This window comes from Etheostoma cragini, chromosome 8 (assembly GCF_013103735.1).
Source record: "Etheostoma cragini isolate CJK2018 chromosome 8, CSU_Ecrag_1.0, whole genome shotgun sequence".
NCBI lineage: Eukaryota > Metazoa > Chordata > Actinopteri > Perciformes > Percidae > Etheostoma > Etheostoma cragini.
In genome coordinates this window covers 22,332,896-22,340,758 of record NC_048414.1, presented here as the reverse complement: position 1 = coordinate 22,340,758, position 7,863 = coordinate 22,332,896, and the positions used below count along the sequence as shown (strand labels likewise).

Here is a 7,863-nt window from a genome sequence, read left to right as displayed (position 1 = left end):
AGAGGGGGAGTGAGGCTGGGGTGTAAAGAGATCACGCCAAGGCAGGATGGAGGTTATGAAAAGCCGGAGAGGAGTGAAAGTGAGTGAAAGAAAAGCAAAAAAAAGATGGAGATGGAAGGAGAGGAGTGTGAAAGAAAAACAGAGTGGGTGAGAGAAATTTCCGAGAGGAAGAAAGAGAGAAAATCTTTGCTAAAGGATTATGCGGGAAGTGAAAGCCACAACATGTTTTCCCATTTGGAAAATTCACACTTATACTGCTCATCAACCCCCAGTGTGTGTGTGTTTCCTCTCACTGATCACTGTGTATCTGTGTGGAAACATAATACAGGTTACACCTCAATATAACTGGGAGGGGAAATCCACCCTGAAAATAACTCACCACGGAGAGCAAAGGTTCATTTTTCAAGTTTCTCACCTGTACGCTCATTTAGTCAATAGAACCAGATTTCAAATAATATATTGAAAATTCTAACTGATGCACAGACAGACTTGCAGCTGCAGGTTTCACAAAGCCAAATGCAGTACTTGTCTGAAAGACATTTCAGTTCTAACTTTGACTTAAATGTACAATTATTATTAAACTAATTTAAAATGAATGCACCAACGAACCAAACCTGGCTGTTCAAGCTATTTAAGCCTAAAACTATAAAAGGAAACCCGGATTGACTTTGTGTTGTTCACAGCTGGTAACATACGGACCAAAGCATTTTAAGTGTAATTGCACACATCAGATTTTTTTTTTTTTCAAATTCTCACTTCTCTTTGTTTTTTAATATTGTGATAAATATCGTGGACTTTTGATCGTGATATTATTGTACTATGAATTTTTGGTATTGTTAACTACCTAATGGGAACCATTTACCACATCAAGTTGATTATGAGAGAATATGTTGATGCGGTGTTTACAGTTTAAAAAAAATAACTTTAAAAAAAAAAATTGTTTCTGATACTTTAAGTACATTTTGCCATTAAACGTAATTCACTTTTAATAAAGAAATTTTAGAAAGAGGTACTTGTAAGGATCTATTTATTTCTCCCATCATTGTGTACAACTAATCCTGTATTTAACTGTTTTAATGTTAGTGTTCCATAATGCTCTGGACTTATGGATTTATGTAGGACTGCAAAAAATGATATAGTATGAAAGTAATTACAGTGACTATGGGGTCATTTATAAAGTGTGTGTGTGTGTGTGTGTGTGTGCTTGTATCTTCCTACATGTAACCTCCCGCATTTCAGCATTCACAGGCAAACACACACCGACATGGCCATTGCTAACACATCTTCTACACTGGGGCGGCTGTGGCTCAGTGGTAGAGCGGTTGTCTGAAAAGCGCTATATAAATACAATACATTTACATTTACACTATATTTAATTATTGCAGATAATGTATGAATTATTCATATCCCTTGAAACACTCCTTGTATAAAATATGTGCATTTGGAGTTGCAGAATGTGTTGTAATTGAATGTGCCATAAGTACCTGATAATGATATCTGTCATTAAGCTGACATTTATGGAGGGTAAATTTATTCATAATCTAAAGGATGTCATTAAGCCACTTTATTGAACCAACAATAGTTGTTTATGGCTCCCTTGGTATATCTGTATGATCCTTGGTTTACATCGAGTGCACAGTTGTGTTTCATTATTATTCCATTTGAAAGTTACACACAATCTGTCATCACATATTACACATTATGGATCTGTAATGACTATGTTAAGATGGAGTTACCCACACAGCTCCTTCAGAAGATACTCACTGCCTTGAGGTTTTAGACATTGTGCAAATTGCACAGAAGATGATTATATCATGGTCATTATGACTCTAATGAACTCATAAGCTGCTCTTTAATGTCTAATGTCTCAGTGCTTAGAAGGGAAGGGCACAGGACGTGAAGTATTGGTCTGTTCTGTTAGAGCTCCACACATGTGGCAGGAAGAAACTTCACTGCTCGCCGTGGGGAGATTAGGTATGTTTTTAAAAGTAGCCAGCAAGTTAAAGAAACTAGTCAGTACAAGCATGTCAGTGTTTTATTACTGGACCTCCATGACAAATGGTTCACCAAATTATGCCCCTGACACTTTTTTTTTATTAACGTTGGCTCAGAGATCCTCCACTCCCTCAGTTATGTAGATGAGACTAAGGCTACAAAGCCACAGCTTACACTGGCTTTTCAGCCTCCCTATTAAGCCTCAGCTGCTGTGTCAAGGCACCTTCCTTCCTTTTGCCTCATCTAATAATTCTTTCCATGGCATGGACAGCCCTAGAAAATAAACAGTCCTTTGAGAATTGAGCAAGGATACTAGGTCAAATGTTAAACTGTTGCTGACTGTCTCTGCTGGGAATATTCTGGCCTAAATCTGCCAAATCTCTGGTTTACCATAACAAATGCATGCACAACATTCCAACACATGATTGAGGTTTGCTCTCTAAGGGCTGAATAATTCACTTTTGTTTATGTATTGTCATATCCTGCTATCGAAGGGTTGACAATATCAGCCAAGATTAACTTTTCATCCACACAAGATATGTTTATGGATTGCAAATGCTGAATATGGGTCATGTGGGATTCAGGAAGAGGCTGCCCTCACCAGAAAGATTGCTGGCCATTCGTTAAAGGCAGTGTTGGTGATGTTGTAAAGCTAGCAACTTTTGAAAGTAGGGTGTAAAGACGATTTCTAGCAATATATAAAGTGTGCAAAATAGTTACAATTCTTGCCTTTTAAATACTTCTTTTGATAAATGCTTATTTAATTGCCAATAGCTGGATAAGAAGATTGATGTCACTCTTAAATGGATATTAAGAGTGACATCAGTAAGCTTACCGCTGTTGCGGTAAGCGTACCTGACTCATTTCCGTTTCTTGTGGTTGTGTGTTGGTAGCGTGTTGCTGCTCACTTAATACTAGTTCAATTTGTTAGTTTTGCTTTTACAGTGGCTAACTATCCGCTAAACACTTATTTTTATAGTAGTTCTGCCGAAGCAGTCACAGTTCTTTACATTTTCAGTGACTTTAGTTAAATTAAGTTAAACTGTTTTTGAACGCTTGGTAGCTAACGCTACTGTACTTTAGCTTTGCTGTTAGCGTCTTTAGCTTAGCAGTTAGCCATATCTGGTTAAGTGACTGGAACTTGAGAAAAGTGTTGTGCATTAAACTACATTTGCTTCGCTTGGAGCTCGCATTAACGGGGCATAGGCATGAGCATTTGTTTTACGTCTTTCTGTGACTTTCGTTAAATAACAGTTGTTTTGAACGCTTGGTAGCTGACGATACCGTACTTTAGCTTAGCTGCTAGCGACTTTAGCTTAGCAGTTAGCCAATTCGTCTCTCTCTCCTACTATCTCTTGCTCGATGTGTGAGATTTTTAGTTAGGCTACTCCTCTGCATCCTTTAACGGCAATGGTATGTGTAACAAGTGTAGTTTATTTGTAAACATGGAGGCGAGGCTTAGTGAGTTAGAAGTCCGGATCTGTACCATAATAGATCAGTCATTAGTTACTGTAGCTAACCCCCCCAGTAGTTGGCGCGGGCCAGCCTTAGCCTCATTTAGCCTCTGGTAGCCGTGTCCCGGCCACTACTGAGCAGCAAGGAAAATGTGCCTGGGTAACTGTGCGAGAAAGAGATAGTCGTAAGCTTTAAAAGGCCACGTACCACCAGCCTGTTAGCGTTTCTAACAGATTTTTCCCACTCAGCGACACACCCGATGAGAAACCAACTCTGATTATTGGCAGCCCCATTTTGAGAAACGTGAAGTTAGCGAAGTCAGCAGCCATAGTTAAGTGCATTCCGGGGGCCAGAGCGGGCTTATCTGAAACTGATAGCTAATGATAAACTTAAATAGCCTACAGTAAGATTGTTATTCACGTTGGCATTAATGACTCCCGGTTACGCGAATCGGAGGTCACCAAGATCAATGTGGAATCGGTGCGTACATACGCAAAGTCAATATTGGACACCGTAGTTTTTCCTGGACCCCTGCAAAATCTACGCATGTCATCATTTCGCCGCTGGCTATCGAGGAGGTGTCCAGATAATGATTCGAGCTTTGTAGATCACTGGCAGTCTTTCTGGGGAAGACCTAGTCTGATTCGAAGGGAATCTTGAAAAGTTTATTAGTGGACCCAATCATTGACAATCCAGAGTTGGGACCAGGAGGCTGAGTTGCTGTCTACCACACTTCTCTGCTCTTCCATTCCAGGGGTTACTTAGTCAAGACCCCATAGTGACGGTGTCTGCCCCCCGACCATTGAAATTATTTAAATCAAAGGTAAGAAGAAGAGGAGCTGTGCATGAAAACCTCATAACAATTCAAACCACAAGTGCAATAGTGCAAAAGAATAGGAGAATTAAATGTGGACTCTTAATCATCAGATCCCTCTCTTCTAAAAGGTGTACTAGTAAATGAATTAATATCAGATTCTAATATTGATTCATTTTGTCTTACTGAAACCTGGCTGGGTGATGGAGAATACGTTAGTCTAAATGAATCCACACCTCCCAGTCATCTCAATAATCACATTCCTTGAGGCACAGGCCGAGAAGGTGGAGTTGCAGCCATCTTCGATTCTAGTCTACTAATCAGCTTTAAACCTAAACTAAATTATAACTCATTTGAAAGTCTTGTTCTTAGTCTTTCACACCCAAGTTGGAAATCAATTCAACCAGTTCTATTTGTTATAGTGAACCGAGCACCTGGTCCATACTCTGAATTCTTATCCGAATTTGCATAGCTTTTGTCAAATTTAGTCCTAAAAACGGACAAAGTTCTTACTGTAGGGGATTTTAATATTCACATGGACGATAAGAATGATCGCCTTAGTACTGCGTATATCTCTCTATTAGATTATATTGGCTTCTCTCAAAGTGTTCATAAACCGACTCACCATTTTTACCCCACCCTCGATCTTGTTCTGGTGTATGGTTTGGAAATTAAACATTTAATAGTGTTCCCACAGAATCCCTTTTTATCTAAACCACTGTTTGATAACTTTTGAGTTTATACTGCTGAACTACACGCCATTAGGCAAAACCTTCTATTCAAGATGTCTATCTGATAGTGCTGTAGCTAAATTTAAGGATTTGATTCCATCAGCTTTTAATTCATTACCAAGTCACAAAGTAACGGAGGAATCCTATGCTAATTTTAGTCCCTCCCAAATCGTTTATTTTTTTGATAGTGCAGCGGGCTCGCTGCCAATGACACTCAATGCTGTTGCCCCTCTAATAAAGAAAATAATAAAACAAAGACGGTTAGCTGCATGGTATAACACTGAAACTCGCAAATCAAAGCAAATATTGCGGAAACTTGAGAAAATTTGGTGTTCCACCAAACTCGAAAATTCTCGTTTAATTTGGCAAGATAGTCTTAAAACTTATAGGAAGGCCCTCTGTTATGCCAGATCATTGTACTAGTCGTCATCACTAGAGGAAAATAGGAACAACCCCAGGTTTCTTTTCAGCACTGTAGCCAGGCTGACGGAAGGTCACAGCTCTATTGAGCCAAGTCTTCCCAGAGCTCTTAGTTGTAACGACTTTATGAGATTCTTCAATGATAAAATTATAACTATTAGAAGAAAAATTCACCAAGACCTGCCTTTACTTGACTTATCTCTAAACTCAGGAACCTTAGAAACAGCTGTAAAACCAGATGTATGTTTAGACTGCTTTGCTTCACTTGATCTTTATCAATTTAATTCAATTATTTATTTATCTAAACCATCAACCTACCTCTTAGACCCTATCCCGACTAGGCTACCTAAAGAAGTTTTACCCTTAGGCAACACTTATCTACTAGATATAACCAATCTATCTTTATTACCAGGCTATGTACCACAGTACTTAAAGTAGCTGTAATTAAAACTCTTCTGAAAAAGCCCAACTTTGATCCAGATGTTTTAGCCAACTATAGACCTATATCCAACCTTCCATTTCTCTCTAAGATTCTTGAGAAAGCAGCCACCAAACAGCTGTGTGACTTCCTGCATAGCAACAGCTTATTTGAGGATTTTCAGTCAGGATTTGGAGTTAATCATAGCACAGAGACAGCACTTGTGAAATTTGCTAATGACCTCCTAATTGCATCACACAAAGGACTTATCTCTGCACTGGTGTTATTAGATCTTAGTGCTGCATTTGATACCATTGATCATCATATCTTATTAAAGAGATTGGAACGTTTAATTGGCATTAAAGGAACCGCTCTAAGCTGGTGTAAGTCTTATTTATCAGATCAATCTCATTTTGTCCATGTTAACAATGAATCCTCCGTGCAAGCCAAAGTTAGTCATGGAGTCCCACAAGAATCTGTGCTTGCTCGAATCCTGTCCACTTTATATATGCTTCCTTTAGGCAATATTATCAGGAAACCTTCATTGTTATGCAGATGATACGGAATTATCTCTATCAATAAAGCCAGGTGAAACTGATCAGTTAGCTAAACTTCAAATGTGCCTTCAGGATATTAAAACCTGGATGACCTGTAATTTTCTAATTTTAAACTCAGATAAAACTGAAGTCATTGTTCTGGGGCCCAAGCACCTCCGTGACACATTATCCAAAGAGATAGTTACTCTGGATGGCAGCACCCTGGCCTCCAGCATCACTGTGAGGAATTTTGATGTTATCTTTGATCAGGAAATTTCCTTTAATTCTCACATAAAGCAAATTTCAAGGACCGTCTTTTTTCACCTACGTAATACTGCAAAAAATCAGGAATATCCTGTCTAAAAATGATGCAGAAAAATTTGTCCATGCATTTGTTAAACCTAGGCTGGCTTACTGCAATTCTTTATTATCAGGCCGCTCAAAAAAGTCCATAAAGACTCTTCAGCTGATCCAGAATGCTGCAGCACGTGTTCTAACATGAACCAGGAAAAGAGATCACATCACTCCTGTTTTAGCTTCTCTGCATTGGCTTCCTGTAAAATCCAGAATAGAATTTAAAACCCTTCTTCTCACGTTCAAAGCTCTTCATGGTCAGGCACCATCTTATCTCAAAGCGCTCATAGTACCTTACTACCCCACCAGAGCACTGCGCTCCCAGAATGCAGGATTACTTGTGGTTCCTAAAGTCTCTAAAAGTAGAATGGGAGCCAGAGCGTTCAGCTATCAGGCTCCCCTCCTGTTGAACCAGGTTCCAGTTTGGGTTCAGGAGGCAGACACCATCTCCAGAATTTAAGAGTAGGCTCAAGACTTTCCTCTTTGATAAAGCTTATAGATAGGGCCTGCTCAAGAAAGTCCTGAACCATCCATTAGTTACGCCGCTGTAGGCCTAGACTGCTGGGGGACTTCCCATGATGCACTAAGCACCTCTAAAATTGACTGAAAATAGTTAGGGGGTGAGGAGTCGCAGCGTCTAAACCGGCCCACTTGCTTCTCGTCATAGTTGTCAGATTTATCTATGATGTAATCAATAATATAATAAAACCAGAGGGAGGCAAGGCATACAGCCCGATCCGGTTGGGGAGAGTTCTAGCCTGACCAGGCTCCTCTCTTTGCCCTGTCTCTCTTAGTTATGCTGTAATAGTTTTAGACAGCTGGGAGACTTCGTTCGACACACTGAGCTCCTCTATCCTCGATCTTTCTATCTTCCCATTTTGTGTGCATCCATGTCCCAGAAATGCTTCTTACCAACCTAGCTCTGGGGAGTAATTCCCTGGAGTCCCTAATGTTCTTTTTTGCCCAGCATGTTTCCTTGGATCAGGGAGGTTCCAAAATCATGGTAACAGCTGTTGCCATTGTCCCGCTACATTATTACGTCCTGCTACGCTCTGCGGTGCCCTGCTACATCCTGCTACGCCTTGTAATGCCGCACAGTGCCTTGCTATGCCATGAACTACTAGAAAGAACTACTACAAA

General features: G+C 39.8%; 1 pseudogene; it reads left to right on the top strand.

The window, feature by feature from the left end:
- The window catches only part of LOC117949087, a 15,053-nt pseudogene extending 7,827 nt beyond the window's left edge, over nucleotides 1-7,226 (top strand).
- The last annotated feature ends 637 nt before the right edge of the window (nucleotides 7,227-7,863 follow it).